Source organism: Calidris pugnax, unplaced genomic scaffold (genome assembly GCF_001431845.1).
Source record: "Calidris pugnax isolate Ruff unplaced genomic scaffold, ASM143184v1 scaffold21, whole genome shotgun sequence".
Taxonomy (NCBI): domain Eukaryota; kingdom Metazoa; phylum Chordata; class Aves; order Charadriiformes; family Scolopacidae; genus Calidris; species Calidris pugnax.
Window position 1 is genome coordinate 1,026,439 of NW_015090770.1, and position 16,871 is coordinate 1,043,309.

A 16,871-nucleotide genomic window follows, 5' to 3' on the forward strand; every position below is an offset into this window, starting at 1 on the left:
CAGTGGCAACCGGATTTGAATCTCTGTAATATTCGCACATAAATCCTTTGGGAAGACTTTAAAAAGAGTGGGCTCTATATCTTCTGTCTACGATCATCTATTTTCACATCAGAATGAGCAACATTATCCTTATATGCTAGAGTATCTGTGTCTACAGCTTGAAAATGAGACTCTCCTTAATGTTGTAATGACAGGTGTAAGATTAACTTTGTTAGGTGTCTAGCCACTCATGCAAACTAAATTAAATTAATGGAACAAATTTCTCTCATAATTAAGATAAAAATTCATGTCAGCTGTAACCTTGCTGTACACTAATTATATACAAATGATTTATCATCTGCTTCGCCCAGAATATTAATCCTCAACTCATTGATAACTGCAGCCAGTGTTAAGAGATGAGAGTTGATTAACTATGACAGATTGGGCGACCACAGCACCAAGTGCCTGAACAACCAGTGAAACCAATAATATTCAAATAGCACTTCTTATTTAAAAATGCATTCCCATGGAAACAGACGCATGTTTAATGAGGGGTGCGGAGATTATTGCAATAACGACTGATATTGGAACAGTGGGCAGAACTAATCAATAATAATTAAGCCCTTAGCCTGGTTAAGATACGGTTCTGTAAAGCAGGTTATATACACACTAGTGAGATACCATGTTACATGTATGTCTTCTTGCATTGCTGTTAGTTATTTTTCCTCCTGCAGAAGGTATTGCATAGTTTACACACATTACAAAACCAATAATTGAGTTCTGGCTCCCACCAGCTTTAATGAAAAGAAGAAGAAACTGATGCCACCATTTCCTTTGAAAGTCCAAATGGAAAGTCCTGTGATAATTATGCTTTGGGAAATGGTATCTCTTTATAATAATGTTTTACAAAAAAACCCCAGAAACCAAACTACAAACAAAATCTAATAATTCTTGAAGGATGATCTGTTAAACAGGACACTGTTTGATCTCTTGGAATATGACATTATACTTCTACTTTAAATGTCAATTACTAAAAATTAACTTGTGACATCTTTAAGAAAAAGCTATTAGTCTTTTTTAATAGCTGATATGTATTTTGGAGAAGATTGGTAGTTAATAACGTATCCTTTAATAAATAAAAAAGTACGCAAAATTCCAGACCTGTTGAAGATTTACAGGTTTGGGCTTAAATATTTTTGGTACTAATGCTGTCTCCCCAGGACAGCTTTTTTTTGCTAATTGCTCATTGAGACTCCACGAATCCCTGTCAGACTGAAGGAAAAAAACCACCAGTCTTGTACCTAGGCATTAATAAGGCACAACCAGCAAGCTGGATGAATTAAGTAATATTGCTGTAAATTAATTATTTTCCTGAAAAGTTGGTGTGTCTAAAGCCAAGTTATGTGTGGAAAGGAAACCTAATTGCTAATATGAAACTGAAGGCAATTATGAAGTTAACACAGAGTGTGAACCTGTGACTCACTCTGGGGAGCCGGGATGAGCCATGTGAAGCACCGCTTGGGTTTGGGAACAAGGATGTATGGTCTGGTTTTTGGGGAATATTATGTCCCATCCCTGGAGGTGTTCAAGGCCAGGCTGGATGGGGCTTTGAGCAACCTGCTCTAGTGGAGGTTGGCGAGTTCCAACCCCCCCCCATGGCAGGGGGGTTGGAACTCGATCTTTAAGGTCCCTTCCAACTCTAACCATTCGATGATTCTATGAATACACCGATGGCCAAGAGAGCTGGAGAGGGGTTCTGAAAACTACCCCCCTAACCAGGCACTGTGGTCACAACTCAGCCTTTCCTGTTGACCAAAGTGGCACGATTCTGACACAAAGGAACAAAATCCATGAAATTGGCTCCTATCCTATGGATGCTCAGTGACTGGATTTTAAGAGCTGACCCTTCTCAGTCTGCTAATTCTTAATATGAGAACACCTGTTCCATTGGAACAGGAATGGCTTATTTCACATAGGCTACACCAGGATTACATTTTAAATGTGAGTCTGAGTCTTTTCTTGAGCTCACATGTTCCTTGACATTCACTTAGCACCTGGCTGAACACAGGTGCTCCTGTATAGGTAGCTGCAAAGCCTGCCTCAGATGAAAACTTGAGCTCTTACTATTGACTGTAGAGCCAGCTGCCTGCCAACCCACCCCTGAGATGGGCTGGACACAGCAGATGGTGTGCTGCAGGATGTCAGCATGTTGTAGTGACATTGCAGGCTGGCATCAAGCATACAAACCAGACCACCTCAGCGTCGCACACACCCTGAACATCAGCTGCCTGGAGAAAAGGAAGGATCAAAATCCCAGAACCCAGCCATCCCAGTGTTGGCAGTCTCAACATGTGGATGACAGATCAGGGGCTGCTTTCTACCTGCCAGTATAGGCTCAAAACATATTTGGATCACCAGCCTAGGAAGTATTTCATGATAACGGTCCTTTTCAGCCTCCAGTCCCATGAGGGACTTTCTTTTTTTGTTAACATTTGTCTTCTGTTCTGCAAAAGAAACTAAAGTCCCACTTAAATGAAAAAAGAAAATATGAACTTTATGGGAAATAAAAATTCAAACATTTCTTTCTCTGCATTTCTAACTATTTCAGGGCTAATTGCCTTTGAATTTGTAAATGCAGATAATGAGAAGAACCGTATGTATATGGGATTGGAGAGAATATACGCAGAGCAAGTCAAGTACTTGATAACCAATTTAACTTGGAGTTAGATATCAACTTTAAATAAGCAAAAAGGCCATAAGGTTTTTTCATCATCTTATCCTTAGGGGATACATATCTGCTCTGAACCTAATCAGCTACAGCACATCCCTGATCCTCTGCACCAGTGCTAACGAATGAACCTTTACGTGGCAGAACAGAGATGGATCATCAGCACCGCAGGTCTGATGTGGCAACCCCACATCACCCTACATGTTTCTATCAAGATTCAGTGGTTGCAAAAGTTCTTGTCTAAGCTGCCTTTCAGGTCTTTGGGATCGCTATACAGAAGCAAACATCAGTAGGAATACATTATATTGAAAGTATAAAAGACATTTCTTAAGGAAAATGACTTTTCTGAGCAATTTTATATATGGTGTGACATGCAAACCTGCGCCTACCAATGCTGACAACATCTAGTAAGTCAGTGAGCTGGCCAAACTGGTGCACCAGTGGACCACACTACACCGATGGCCAAGAGAGCTGGAGAGGGGTTCTGAAAACTACCCCCCTAACCAGGCACTGTGGTCACAACTCAGCCTTTCCTGTTGACCAAAGTGGCACGATTCTGACACAAAGGAACAAAATCCATGAAATTGGCTCCTATCCTATGGATGCTCAGTGACTGGATTTTAAGAGCTGACCCTTCTCAGTCTGCTAATTCTTAATATGAGAACACCTGTTCCATTGGAACAGGAATGGCTTATTTCACATAGGCTACACCAGGATTACATTTTAAATGTGAGTCTGAGTCTTTTCTTGAGCTCACATGTTCCTTGACATTCACTTAGCACCTGGCTGAACACAGGTGCTCCTGTATAGGTAGCTGCAAAGCCTGCCTCAGATGAAAACTTGAGCTCTTACTATTGACTGTAGAGCCAGCTGCCTGCCAACCCACCCCTGAGATGGGCTGGACACAGCAGATGGTGTGCTGCAGGATGTCAGCATGTTGTAGTGACATTGCAGGCTGGCATCAAGCATACAAACCAGACCACCTCAGCGTCGCACACACCCTGAACATCAGCTGCCTGGAGAAAAGGAAGGATCAAAATCCCAGAACCCAGCCATCCCAGTGTTGGCAGTCTCAACATGTGGATGACAGATCAGGGGCTGCTTTCTACCTGCCAGTATAGGCTCAAAACATATTTGGATCACCAGCCTAGGAAGTATTTCATGATAACGGTCCTTTTCAGCCTCCAGTCCCATGAGGGACTTTCTTTTTTTGTTAACATTTGTCTTCTGTTCTGCAAAAGAAACTAAAGTCCCACTTAAATGAAAAAAGAAAATATGAACTTTATGGGAAATAAAAATTCAAACATTTCTTTCTCTGCATTTCTAACTATTTCAGGGCTAATTGCCTTTGAATTTGTAAATGCAGATAATGAGAAGAACCGTATGTATATGGGATTGGAGAGAATATACGCAGAGCAAGTCAAGTACTTGATAACCAATTTAACTTGGAGTTAGATATCAACTTTAAATAAGCAAAAAGGCCATAAGGTTTTTTCATCATCTTATCCTTAGGGGATACATATCTGCTCTGAACCTAATCAGCTACAGCACATCCCTGATCCTCTGCACCAGTGCTAACGAATGAACCTTTACGTGGCAGAACAGAGATGGATCATCAGCACCGCAGGTCTGATGTGGCAACCCCACATCACCCTACATGTTTCTATCAAGATTCAGTGGTTGCAAAAGTTCTTGTCTAAGCTGCCTTTCAGGTCTTTGGGATCGCTATACAGAAGCAAACATCAGTAGGAATACATTATATTGAAAGTACAAAAGACATTTCTTAAGGAAAATGACTTTTCTGAGCAATTTTATATATGGTGTGACATGCAAACCTGCGCCTACCCATACCGACAACATCTAGTAAGTCAGTGAGCTGGCCAAACTGGTGCACCAGTGAACCACACCAAAGCAAGCATGGAACAGCCACAGCAGACCTGGCTGCACAGTGATTTTCAGCAGGACCCTTTCCAGCAAAGCCAGGAGCAGTTCTTGCCAGTACAAGGGTCCCACTCAACGCTGTGGCCCTACTGCAAGTAGGATCATGGAGCTGCTCTGGTGTTTGGAGTATGTTGCAGCTCAACAGCAGCTACTATTGCACCCTTTTTTTTTTTTCTTTTTTTCTTTCTTCAAATAAAAAAATCCAGGCATGAAAACAGCTACCTGTCTTTCTAGCACATATAGGAATTAATGGACCAATTTCAGAGGAAATGCCAATGTGGAAGGCAGCAGCAGTCTTTGCTTAGGAAAAGAAGTAGTGAACTAAAAAGAAAGTAGCACCAGTTAGGGAGAAAGCATGCAGTAATTTAGCACGTCTTTTCTAGCAGAAACTCAGCGTGGACATTTGGCAGTGATGGTGTCTAAATCCAGCCTTCTGGGAATTACTGGGTCCATACTGATGGGTCCCTATGGACCATATTGATTAGTGCTACTTTGGGTAACTGCTCCAGGTAGGAATTAGGAACACACTGGTAGCCTTTATTGCTACTGGTTAGAGCTACAGCTGGTAGACCTGAATTTGCTCTTATTGACACACAAAAGAAAATATACCGCCTTCGATAGAGTTCCTCCAGTTTAACAGGCACAAGGAGAAGCAGATGCCAAAAAGGGATAGTGCTTCCTGTCCCAAATCTCTTTTGCACAATGAATTAGTCTTACCTCAAGCACCTTCTGCCCCTTCCGCTCAGAGTAAGAGGTAAGAAGTGGGATTATGTGCTGCCGTCTGACTTCCCCAGCAGGAACACTTCATTCCATTGATCAGGCTCTGCAAACAATGCAATTATTTCAGAGGAGAGTGCACTGAGCCCTAGTTTTGCTACTTCCACTTAGTAATAAGGAGCATCAAACTACCCAGCCATTTTCCTGCAGCCATCTTTAAAAAAGGCAATGATCTCAATGTGCTGCTAACCTAATGAGGGCTGTGTGTGACAGAGTCGTAGATACATTTTCTCAGTAGCCTAATGAGGAAAGTGACAGACAGCGAGCCACTTCACACTCGAGTAATTTTCCAGTCATCAGCAGTCGCAGTGCTCGTGGTAGCAGAAGCCAGAGAAGGGACAGAGAGATATACAATAAATACACACTGGCTCCATTGGCCAGAATAAGTTATCACCGGGATAGAGGTCTTGGGGCAAACTCCCTCAGGAAATTCAAACAAAAAGAGTCAATTTAAGGCATCTCTAGCAGTGCGTTCAATTAAAATTAAATTTAAAAAGTAGGATCAGCTGTTGGGCTGTTAGGCCACCTGCCCAAAGGAAGAAAAAAAATTAGAGGTGTAACGAACCTTTACTCCTGATGCCTGCAAGCTGCTCGCAAATGAGGGAATAGAACTAGATTCTCACAACTATCCCTTCAGCTCAAAGTCTGGTTCTCCTTCTTGGCCTCCCACCCTAGAAAGAAGGAAACCAACAGCAAACAGCTCATTATCCATATAGACAGCAAATGTTTGCATGAAAAATGCCATCCTTCTTACATTTTTTAATGTACTGGCAACTTCTTCCAGTGAAATCATTATTTCTCAAGGGAATGTTACTACGAGCCAAGGTTTGGTGCATCCACTGGCACAGGCTCCAGGACAGACACCACGAGGAGAGGAAGCTGTGCAGACCTGGGCAGCTCTCCAGGCAGTTTCTCACTCTCCTAGTGCTTCCTGCTGCTCCGGCACTCAGGTATGGGAGTGACACAGCCCTTCCCAAAGATGGGAAAACCAGCTGGTCCCAGAAGTCTTTCACCTGACAATGGTGGGGTCCAGCTCTGGAAAGGAAGAGTGTCACAACAAAACTTCTTATTCCTTCTTGATCCCTCGCCTTGGATATTGCAGTTTTTGCGAGTGACAAAATACTGTGCCTGCCTCTCTTCTTCTTTCAGACCAAGACAGAAGACATTTGATGCTGCCGGGACAAATAAAGCAGCAGCCACACACTGTCCACCCACCTAACCCCAAAGCTGTCCCCTGTGAACTTGCTCGACTCTCTAAGCAGAAGGGACATTAGAAAATGAATTGTGGTTCCTCAGCTGGATCCTCCTCTAGCCCTTCCTGCACAACACCTGAGCAGAGGAACAAGCCCTGTTACCTTTCTAGTTGTGCTGGCATGACTCCATGGAGAGCTATGGACATGCTTTAGAGGTGCAGCAATTAGGTATGGCAGAGCTCATGCTGCCCTTCCAGATCTAGTGCTGCTCTGCTGGATGGTGCCCAAAATGCCTAAACTCACCTCCTGCTGCACCAGACACAGCTTCAGTGTACCTTTGCTCAACAGAGCTGCTGGGTCCAGAGGGCGGGTCAAAATACCTCCCAATGATCACAGCTGCAACAGATGAGCCCTTGTGCAATTAAATCCTACCCTGCAAGAGCAGTCTATAACCTCAGGTGAGAGCACACATTGCAGCCTCTTCCACTGAGGGCAGGGCAGCTCTCTGGCAGAGCTTTTGCCTAGTGTTAATTAGCTAATTCTCACAATCACTCCATAAGTCATTTCTGCCCCAGCTTTGCAGTCCTTCACTGGGAAGTGAAGGACTTGCAGGAGTCAGCAGAGGCACAGATGCAGTTAGCCAGGAACCTAATTCAAACTTCTGGGCTCTGGTCCTCAGCTTTGGCTGCTCGACCAAAAACCTACGTATCCAAGCTCACTATGAGCTCGGATGAACTGTTGTTTTCTCTGACGTTTCTCCTCGTGTGTGTGAAAGGATTCCTTTTGGCTTCTGACAGAAGGGCTGTGGTTCAGAAGGTGACTGGGCTCTGAGTCAGGCGCCTCTGTTCTCCTACCGCATCTGCTACTGCTTCCCCGCGTGACCTAAGGCAAGGCATTTAAACTCAATGCAGCACACGTGTCAGGTTGGAGGAACACAAAGTCGCTTCAAAAATGTTGTTGTGTCAGCAGGGCAGTGCTCACTCATTCCTGGCTGGCTCCGGATCTGGATCCCCTGGTCTAGGCTTTGTGCTCCACTGAGCTTCGCTCCACTTCTGGCTGGAGTCAGGCATCTCTTGACCACATCCCACACACGAAGCAGCCACACACACTCTGTGCATACTCTGTTTTCTTCTTTTTAAAAACACAAAAGCACGCAGCCAGAGTAAAGCAGAACAACCCGGGATGTGTCTTTGAGCTGCCTCACCGAGAGGACCGCAGATGATACCGCCCTGGCACAACTGGTGCAGCATTTGGGCTTAACATACAGCTGGGGGTAAGCCAATAAGCACTGGGATTTTCTGAAAGTTTTAAGGGAATTAGGTGCTTCTGAAATTCTCCCCGAATTTCACTGGGGCTCAGGATTCCACTCCTTTAGCCTATTTCTTAAGCTTCCTGTCTAGAAAAAGAAACTGGCTTTTATGGGCGCAGCACAAACATTAAAGTACTTTGAATAACTCTCCATGTGGTACTGCTCATGTGCAATAAAAACAGCAGTGCTTTCCAGTATAAATAATCATTCATTTCTTGAAATCATAAATCACTCACTTCTTGAATTATTTGGGTGTCAGGGGATAAACTGTTAAATCTATATCTAGTATCTAACTCAAAGTCGTGCCTGATTTTCGGAAGTACTGCATGTTTTTCAGCTGGGAGAACTTGTACATCAGACGCCTTGGATAAATGTGCTCCAATTTGGACTTAGATGCTTATATTCAAAAACTCCACCCAACACTTAAGGGTAATCTGCAAAGGAAAATTAAAAATGAGTTAAAAACTGTTCTGAGCATTTTCAACAATTACACAGTGGAAGGTCTTCCAGCTGGAAATTAGTCTTTAAGTAATTTTTCATAAATGTCCTCCTTCTTGTAAAATTTTGTCTCATTTGTCATGGATGTCCTGGATCCACGACAGCCATGTGCTGGATCACCTACTGGAGGCGGGGAGCGAAGAACCAGTCGCATGGGGTGCGTGATCCTCCCCATCAACATACAAGTCTGTATACCAGTAATCTAAATGCCACCCTGGTGATTTTAATACCTTGAACCATTCCAAATATCTGCATTAGAAGTTTGCCCCGTCCTAAATACAGTGCAGCATTTACAGATGGGCCTTCATGAAACTCTTCTGCTTCTTCTGTAATCGGCACTGGTGAGGCCCCACCTGGAACACTGTGTCCAGTTTTGGGCCCCTCACTACAGGAGGGACATTGAGGTGCTGGAACGGGTCCAGAGAAGGGCAACGAAGCTGGTGAGGGGTCTGGAGAACAAGTCCTATGAGGAGAGGCTGAGGGAGCTGGGGTTGTTCAGCCTGGAGAACAGAAGGCTGAGGGGAGACCACCTCGCTCTCCACAACTACCTGAAAGGAGGGTGTAGAGAGGAGGGGGTCGGTCTCTTCTCCCAGGTAACAGGCGACAGGGCAAGAGGAAATGGCCTCAAGTTGCACCAGGGGAGGTTTAGGATGGATACTAGGAAAAATTTCTTCACTGGAAACATTACAAAACATTGGAAGAGGCTGCCCATGGAAGTGGTGAAGTCACCATCCCTGGAGGTATTTCAAAGACAGGTATATGTGGTGCTGAGGGACACGGTGTAGTGGTGGTTTTGGCAGTGTTAGGATAATGGTTGGACTTAATGATCTTAAAGATCTCTTCCAACTTAAAAAATTCTATGATTCTATACAGGAAAAAAGATTTGAAGAAACTCAGTTATTAAGTCAATGTTCATTTTACTTTGTAGCTCACCTTAACTGATCGTGTATGTGAGCCAAAAACCCCCGAGAGAAGAAATGTGTGCGAAAGACATAAACCCGTGAAATGGTGGGACAAATAGCTTCTCCTCCTGCAGTAAAATGAAGCAGCAGCTACTTGTGAAAAGAATCCACGTGCCAAATCTGTAAATACGCTCTACCTCTTTTTATGCTGCTGCTATAATTAATGTGAGAACCTTTAAAATTCCTATCTGATACTTACACTTGTTATAGCAACATATTTAATTCCAGAGCTACATCTTTTAGCAGATTCTTTTACTTCATTCAAATTACTAATCGTTTAGATTCTCTCTGAAAGTCTTTCCTCCCTCGCTCCCCATGCATGCTTAACCTAATTAACTATAAATGAGAAAAAATGCTATTCACATAAAAAGAAAATGTTAACCTATAAATTATCCAGTGCTCCCTCCTGAGGCTGGCAACGCCTCCCGCAGAAAAGCTCAAGTGTTGGTGCAGTTTCTTGGCTTCCTATCCAGTTTCTGCCACCAAAAATCATTTTATACAACACATTACTCTGCCATTTTGTACATCTGGCAACATTTGCTGATACTAAGTCCTCTCCCGTGTTTTCAAGATTACACGAAGGAGGATTTCTAGGATGATTAATTGGAGAGAGAAAATCATTCCTTTACATTTCAAGGAACATTTGCAGAAGACTAATGGTCATTTATGGAAATATGGCCTCTTTATACCCATTAATGTCTTCCAGTGCTCCCTGTGGGTCACACAATTAACCACCCATTTGTGTTTCTTTGCTGCCATCATCCCAAGTCCTCTCACTTGTCATCAGTTGAAAATCTTCTGCTTTGCCATGGCCAGACCAAAAGCCGACTCAGGTCTGTGGGACTGAGCCATCTAAGGGACAGGGTTCTTGCTCTATGTGTTTCTCCTCAAAATCTGCTTTTTCCAGAGGTCCTCAACTGCCCTTTGCCAAATTCCACCCTGAAAATGAGAAAGACGGTTCTAAGGACTGAAGCAGACACCAACTCTGTCATCTCTGCTCCCCATCAAAGGGCTACAGCCTCATTCCTCGGTATCTCCCGTATCCAGAGTTCAGACACCACAAGGAAGCAGACTTTGTTCCAGATGATGTCAGAGTCATTCACAGGACATTCCAGACCTTCTAGTGGAGATGGCTGATGCCTAGAACAGCCTCTCCTTCCGGAGAGGCAGCAGAGGGACTGTTTTGGCCAGAGGGCAGTTGTGTTGAGTGCCAGCAGTGCCAGTCAGCCCACACCAGGGATTCAATGTGTTGACATCCGTGGTTTGTTACAGTTTCCTCTGCTATCCACGTAACTTTTCCCAGGTATTTAGGAAGCACAAAATAACAAAAAAGGGTTTGCCCTTCTTTCATACCAAAAGACAACCACCCAAGCATAGAAGAAAATGAAGAGAAATAAAGCAGAGATGTGTACGACATTGGTAAGAACAGGGAAGAATGCTATATCAAAGCACAGCAAATTAAAGGAAAGACTAACTGCTTATCTGTCAATTTCCAGTTCCCTGAAATTTTCCCCATTTTGGTGGTGCTTGGTCACAAGCTGAGATGGGCTCTCCAGCTGTGAAGAGATAGCTCATACTGAAACAGGAAAGAGAAGAATAACCTACTTGCCATTCCTGAGCACAGTAAAGAGAAATGCAAAAAGAAAAACTCAGGAACAAAGTTTAGCTTTCCAGATAGCACAATCATCAAGCTATGGATTAAATGAGTGTATGTGCATTATGTGGTTCAGGAAACACTGTTGCCATTACACAAGGGAGTTAAAATTATTATAAGTACACAAGTCTCTTAAAATACTCTTATTAAAGGTATATATAAACTTGTGGAGAAAATAATGTCAACCAATTTGTTCTTATTTGAACATTTGTTCAGGATGATTTACACACTTCAGCAGGAAATGTAAAAGCTGTCCCATGCACATTCACTCAGATTTTTACCTTAATTTTCCTGCAGGAAGCCCCATGTTCTTTTCTGTGGCCACTCAAAAGACTGAATTAGGACCACAGCACCTCACAGACAGACCCCCATCACACCTGCCTACTCCATTCTCCCCCCACAACCTCCCTCACGGTGAATACCTGCATTTGGAATTCCCTGGTTTCCTCCGGGGACGTATCCATCTCCCCTCTCCCATTTCCCTGCCCATTCCTGCAGCCCCTTGCCAAGGGACCACCACCCTGTCCCACAATTTTCCATGATCCTACCCGCTTCCAACACCCACACAAATCCTAACCGTTCACTTTTCGCTGCCGAGACCCCCTTTCATCAATGGGTTTGCAGGAATACAACGGCTAAGAATTTTAGTTAATTGGTACTAATTACAGTTAACTGTAATTAGGGGCACATTCACTGGGGGGAGGTAGGGCTGAAGGAGAAGAAATATAATTCAGTGCGCTCTCAGCTCTGTATATACACTTAGCTGAGCAGGGTTAATAAGAGTATCAGTCTGGTTCCCAAGCACACAAGAGGTAAATAGAAGCCATTTTTCATGTTTTATTCTGCAGAGTACAGTTTTACCATGGCCCGTTTTACAAGTGAGGTAAATGAGTCATAGAAAAAGCAAGTAGCTTGACCAAGGCTTTGCAGTAAGACATCGGCAACACTGAGCACTGGAGAAACTGCTTTCCAGCCCACTTGATCCCCACGAGAACAAAACCTTGCATTATTTTTATTATTATCATTATTATTGCTGTGTAATAGCTACCCTCATCTCCAGCACCAGAAATTTTAGGCTAAGCTGTGGCACAGCTGCACAATTTAATTTTAATTAATCGATCCCTAATCCCTGATTAAGGGAACAGAGCAAGGAGAAAATATCTGAGAGAAAATAAACTTCTGTCAGGAACAAAAAATATTATTTGTGAGGCTAACGTCCTACATCAATTCACAATTGATAAGATTCAGTAAGCAGCAGTGGAAAAATAGAAAGTCTATTAGGAGACACTTAGGTGAATATTGTGCTCCACCCTTTGAAATCCAAGCTGTGCTTTTAGATTGTAACTATCTTTTTGCTCCAGAACAACAGAAAAAACCCCATAAAATTGAAAGGCACGACTATTAAGCAAGGATAAAGGTTGAGTCATAAGCAAATGTCATGTTATAGATTTACCTACCAACAAGAAGCCAGCAGGGTTCAGGTCAGAGGTTAATGAAAGACATCCAAAGGTCATTCGGTGATTATGTGAGAGCATGAGTTTAATAGGGCACGGGGACGACAGCCACTGACAGAAGATTTATACCAGAGGTGATGACACCGCTCCGAATACTGCTGATAAAAAGAGCCCCAATATCGGGCTGAACAGAATGATGAATGGTGCACATGTCTACTCACACTTCTCATTATAAGCTCCTTCACTCATGGTGGCACTTAGCGGCATTTATTTACTGTGGTTTGATGGCACCGAGCAGAAGCACAGTATATCTAATACTTTAAATGTAGACTTGCCATATAAAAATGAAACAAGAGATAAGATTAGACCATTGAATAATTGCCCAGCTTTCCTGCAGAGATTATATTCACCAGTGCTAACATTATTTTTTCCCTAATGTTCTAGTGTACGAACAGCTCAAGTGAATTAATTTTCTAAGGCAGAAGGTCAAAGGAAGATAACTGATAAGCGTTCTGCCTGCTATAGAATATCACTTTACAATATTCTCGCCTCCTCATTTGTCAGATAGAGAATAAGAGATAATATAATAAAGGTATATAAACATATTTTTCATCATGCGTATTTAGTTTTAGTTGTCCCAAGTGCTATTTTTCCTTGTGGCTATTGGTAGGAAGAAGATCGGAGAAGTCAGCCAAAAATGTCATATAAAAAAATAAAAAAAGATAAACCTTAGGACCAAAACCAAGGAAAACCGAGACCTGATGAATAACACGCACTGCACCAAGAAACTCCTTTTCAGACTGTTATATATTTATCAAACCACTGGAGTGTGAATTCTATGAATAAGTCTTATCATCTTTCAGGCAGCAGGCACAATAAAAATTAGAGCTAGAGAAAATTGTGGGTATTACAAAAGGTTATCAATTCATACGTATCTATAGATGGGAATGTCATAGAAGAAAGTTCTGTATGTCTTTCCACTCGTACCTTCACCCAGAGACGGAGCAGGACTGCATGACGTCATATTTAACATCTAGTTAGACATGGAGTAACACTAATAAATCCCTACTCTGGCAAGTGTAAATACTGTACTTAACTTTAAGAGGTGGAGAGATGTAACCCTCTGAGCATACACTACCATCACTCTCCAAGATAGTTCATTTCGTTCTCATGTGCGTCACCACTATTACTACTTTCCAAGACAACACATCTATATTTTATATGGTATCCATCTCGTAGTACCTGAATGTCTCCCGTGTAATAGAAAAGGGAGGCAGCCACAGAAATGCATTGTTATTATTACTTCTCTAATTATTGTTTATTGTGGCCCATATCAGACTAGTGTAAATACTGTACTTAACTTTAAGAGGTGGAGAGATGTAACCCTCTGAGCATACACTACCATCACTCTCCAAGATAGTTAATTTAGTTCTCATGTGCATCACCACTATTACTACTTTCCGATACAACACATCTATATTTTATATGGTATCCATCTCATAGTACCTGAATGTCTCCCGTGTAATAGAAAAGGGAGGCAGCCACAGAAATGCATTCTTATTATTATTTCTGTAATTATTCTTTATTATGGCCCATATCAGACTAGTTTCACAGAGGTCATTTGGGTAAGCGATGGTTTATTACAACAAAGATTCACAGTCTGGGCCTGGAAATGTTGCTGTGACTTTCAGATTTCACAATTATGCTACATCTTGTGCCGCTGCCTCTCCCAAAGAGCTTTGCTGTCCCAGAGACCACAGACCCCCGCAAGGTTCAGGCTGGATATTAGGAAAAATTTTTTCACTGAAAGGGTTATCAGACATTGGAATGGGCTGCCCAAGGAGGTGGTTGAGGCACCATCCCTGGAGGTGTTCAAAAGACGGGTTGATGAAGTGCTGGGAGGTATGGTTTAGTGATGGTGTTGCTTTGTTTGTTGTGCAGGTGTTTATTTTTGTCAAAGTTAGGTTGACGGTTGGACAAGATGATCTTTAAGGCCCCTTCCAACCTAGAAGATTCTGTGATTCTGTGATTCTGAGGTAAAGGCTGGGCTCTGCAGGACTGCTCTCCAGGCAGGGCATCACATAGATCATGAGGGATGTGTTTGCTGGAGCACTGTGTGTCTCTGGAATAATGTCACGTTAGGTCTCCCATCTTAAAACCAGCACACATGAACACCCTCCTAGACAATTGCTTGTGGCCAAGTTTTCAAAAACCAGTGTCTTGAAAGAAGGCCAGTGCATCCAAGTTACTCTCTAATTAAGGAACAACATGTAAGGGAGGGAGTATTTACAATACACTTTGGAATATTCTTTCCCCACAGAAGAAATATGGAATAAACAGGAAAAAAATCCCTACCTGCACTTCAGAAAGAAAGAAATATTTCCTGGGTTACCTTGAAAATCATGTATTAATATCTAATATCTGAAGGTCCAGCTGATCCCTCGGGATAAGGGGCCTCTGATGGACTCCAGAAAACCAAATGTTTGTCAGGTGGAAGTTGCTGAAGTGTCTTGTCTAGTTAACGGAAAGAAGAATTACAGTTGCTTACGCTTCTGCTTTACTAGGAGGACTAAAAAAAATATGTAAACATAAATAACACCTCATTCCTGTGCAGCACATGAGACCGATGCACTGTGTCAGCCAAACGGGAACATAAATGGTGCTGGCTTTGCACCAGGCTTCTGCAACACAGTAAACTCCAACTTGAGTGGAAGAAAGGCCTTTTGTTATCATAGCCGATATTCCACCAATTCATACCCCTCATATGAGTCACAGATTTGCCATTTTTAGCATTGAGTCTCACTCATCTCTTCCATCTATGTCCAGAGCAGATGGACATGTATATACTCTTCTTTAAAGAACCTCACCTAGTTTTCCACTGTTTTTCAAGTACTGTAGAATAATTTACGAAAAATACATTTAACCAGCATTTCCCAACAGTAGGGTAGTTACTAATCTTTAAGATCTTGGTACCCATTTTGCCCTTTGGAAAAAATAATGCAATGAGTTTTAACTGACAAGGCTTTCCACTGGGCTAATCACTAAAAATTAATAGAAATATATCAACAAATTAAAATACCATTAAAATACAATGGGGGGCTCTGCTCAGATATAGGAAAACCAATGAAAAGGCAGGAGGCCAAATGGTTTTTCTTTAAAGCTCTGTAGTCATCAGTGACACGCTGTCATTCAGCATGTTTTATTGTCCACTTGAGTCAAATGAATAGAACGGTCTAATGGAAGCCACAGTGTTTCCAGATAGACAGCGCATTTGTTACCGAGGGAGACAATAAAATGTTAGTAAAGTATCTGAAGCGTCTCTACTCCAAATGAGAATGAGATTTCTTATTTATGAATAGGAAAAATAAAACTTGAACGACACTCCTTATTTATTATGCAGCCAAAGAGAAAGCCAGGGCAACCGAAATTCTGCTTGTAGAACAAATAGAAAATATATCACTTTTCTAGCATGGCCACAAGAGACCAAGTTTCATCTGAAGATAGAAGACAACATTGCTGGTTATGAAGGTAAGATCCTTTTTTCTGAAGCAGAAGAAATTCACTGATGACAAAACATTTTGGCCCACGTTCTAGTTACATACACATCAAACTACTTCTAAAGGCTTGAATAATATATCGGTAAAATTTCATAACTAGAATAAAACATGATCTTTATTCTGCTGCACCACAAATGCTGGAAAATATTGAGCTAAGAGTCAAGAAACAGTATAAGCAGATTACCCTCACAAAGACTGGTGCATGAAATTCCCTTATTTTTTATAATATATTTGGCCACTGACACATGGCTTAGAATTTATTTGGAATGGAAGATCTTTATACGCTTCTTAGGAAGCACATTTGAGAAAATGACAGAGAACTGCTGAGAAGCTGGTGCCCTTTCACAAACTAATTATGTTATCTGGAGTCCAGCATCTACCCTGGAGATCCAAACTCAAAACAAACTAATTATCAGATAATCTAATCTGCTGGATTTAGATCAAATCCCTGTAAAAACTAATTATATGTATATGCATGCATATATATAGGTATAGCTAATTATATGTATATGCATGTATATATATTTGCGTATCTATATGGACAATATTTTTACTTTAACACTCTCTATGAATTTAATTAATTTAGTTCTTGAAAAAGCTTTCTTCTGAGAAAAGCCAGAGAAGAAAGTGTTGTGACAACAGCCATAAATCCACAGCAGAAGGTCTGCTGGGTAAGTAGCACAGGGCACAAGTTGTAATATTTTTCTGTATTTAAAGTGTTTGCGTTCACTTTGGGTACGTGTGTTTATCTTTATGCAAGTCCTGGCCTGCTCAGAGTACTTCAATTCCTGGGTAATGGAAATACCATCAGAAGCCTGA